The following is a 2,317-nucleotide window of genomic DNA, read 5'->3' on the forward strand; positions in this document are numbered from 1 at the left end:
AAATAGAAATTTTCAACCAGTATTTGAAAAACCGTATATTTTAATCAGTGGGGGGGGGAGGGGAGGGAGGACGGGGGAAAAAAAAAGAAAGAGTTCGGGGAAAAGGATTGGGGACTTGTTTGCATGACAAAACAACGAACAGTTGCGCAAACAATTGTCAGATTTTTTTTTTTTTTTTAATCATCTTTATTTGCTGTTTTTCAAATTTATCGCTTAAACATTCTTATTGGATAACTGTCATCTTTCCTTTTTTTTTTTTTTTTAAACGAAATTTGCATAAAATTACCAAAAATTGACATCGCACTTTTTTTACTTTTTTTTATAAAACTCATTTAAATTTTTATATTTTGGAAGGTAGAATTTAATTATTTTTCAAATGTTTAACTTCAAATTTTAAAGGATATAAATTAATAATTTGATTATGAATGATTAGATAGGTGATATTAAGTTGAGGATGAATGGATGATGAAATTTGCTAACAGCGTCCACTAATTGAAATAATGATAACAGCACTATCAACAGTAATGCTTTTTATCATAACAATTCTAATTTGATTAGCTGCGCTAAAATTTCCCTTATCATTTGTTTGTTTTGAATTTAAAATTGAAAATTCCAAGCACATTTTACGTTCCTCTTCGATTTCAAATTTTCCATTCATCATTTTTTTTTTTTCGCATTTTGATTAAACAATACGAAGTTCGCCTAATCTACCAAATTTCTTGCATTAAAAGTTTTTTCATTCAAAATTACTTACACTTACTTATCCAAATTTTTAATCTATTATTGAATAAATTGATAAAATTTAATTAAAAATTAAAACGATGAGAAAAGATTGAGGAAATATCGTATCATTTAAAGTTTTGTAATCTCAATCAAATGATTGCATTTGAAAATATTGATTCTCATAAAATATAATTATATCAAATCATTTTCAACATAATCATATATCTTTAATGACAAATCTACAGTACTAGAGGAGTATATTCTAATCAGTTCAAAAAAAAAAAAAAATTTTGAAAAATGCAGCATAAAAATAAAATGTTTATCAAAAATTTTTTATTTTCCTATTTTTTTTTTTGTATTTCACAAAAGAAGGACAAACTCTTATCACTACAAGTAAGAAAAAAAAAAAAAGTTCATTTAACGATCAAAATATACAATCATTTAATAGTAATGATATTAAGGAATAAATTTACTCTTTGAAGATTTTAGATTTTAGACTTTTTTTTTTTTTTGCAAAATTTGATAAATGATATGAGAAATGGCGGAATAAAAATAATCCATTTGTATAGGTCATATTTTCAAATGAAAAAAAGTTAGTTTAAATTTTTTTAAAATGAATTTCAAAAAAAGAAAAACATTTCTTTTCACTAAATCATTTTGATTTTATTAATATCATTCATATTTTCGTCAATTTTTTTTTCTTTTTTTTTTTAAAATTCTTTATTGACCATAAAGACTAGGAATGCTATATCAATAACAGTTAGTAAATTTTTGCTTCGATGAATAATGCCTCTTTCAGCAAATTTCTTATATATCTCATAATGTAAAGTATCATTTAAATTATCGATTGAAATTGAAAGCTTAAGCTAATATTTAGCTATTTTTTGAAAAACTTTAATATTTGTTGAAATTTAAAGTAAATTTGATAAGTAATGTCAACAAATTTCATGAAATTCAAAAGAAATTCATTCAAAAAAATACAAAAATCAAAAAAAAAGAAGCTGTGAAAAGATGTATAAAGTATATACTATTGGCGTAATGATTAAAATACATATACGCCATTCACTAAAGGATTTTTAAAAAAAAAAAAAAAAAAAGCAAAAGTAAAAAGAATCAGAAAGAGATTTGCTGGAGGGTAGCTTATTTGTTGAATAAATTATTTAACATTTTAAAATGAAAAATATAAAAATGTAAATATCAACTTTTTATACAATTAATAGCAAAAAGAGAAAAATAAAGAATTCATAAAATAATTTTTTGAAATATTTCACTTATTTGAGTGCAAGTTAACTCTAATTCATTTACTTATCATCCAATATAATAAACTTCAGAAGTATCACTGATATGTGATAACAAACTTTAGAAGTATCGCTGATATGTGATAATAAACTTTAGAAGTATCGCTGATATGTGATAACATGAACGGTTATAATATCTGCAATGTGATGAAATTTTAACAATATCATCAATAAAAATATTGGCTACATTTGCATCACTGTGAATTGCTAATCTAAATAATTAATTAATTATTTTGCTAATTTATTGCAAAAAGCCTCTCTCCCTCCCTCTCTCTCTCTCTCTCTCGTACTCCTCC

The sequence above is a fragment of the Loa loa genome (assembly GCF_000183805.2).
Source record: "Loa loa unplaced genomic scaffold supercont3.69, whole genome shotgun sequence".
Taxonomy (NCBI): Eukaryota; Metazoa; Nematoda; class Chromadorea; order Rhabditida; family Onchocercidae; genus Loa; species Loa loa.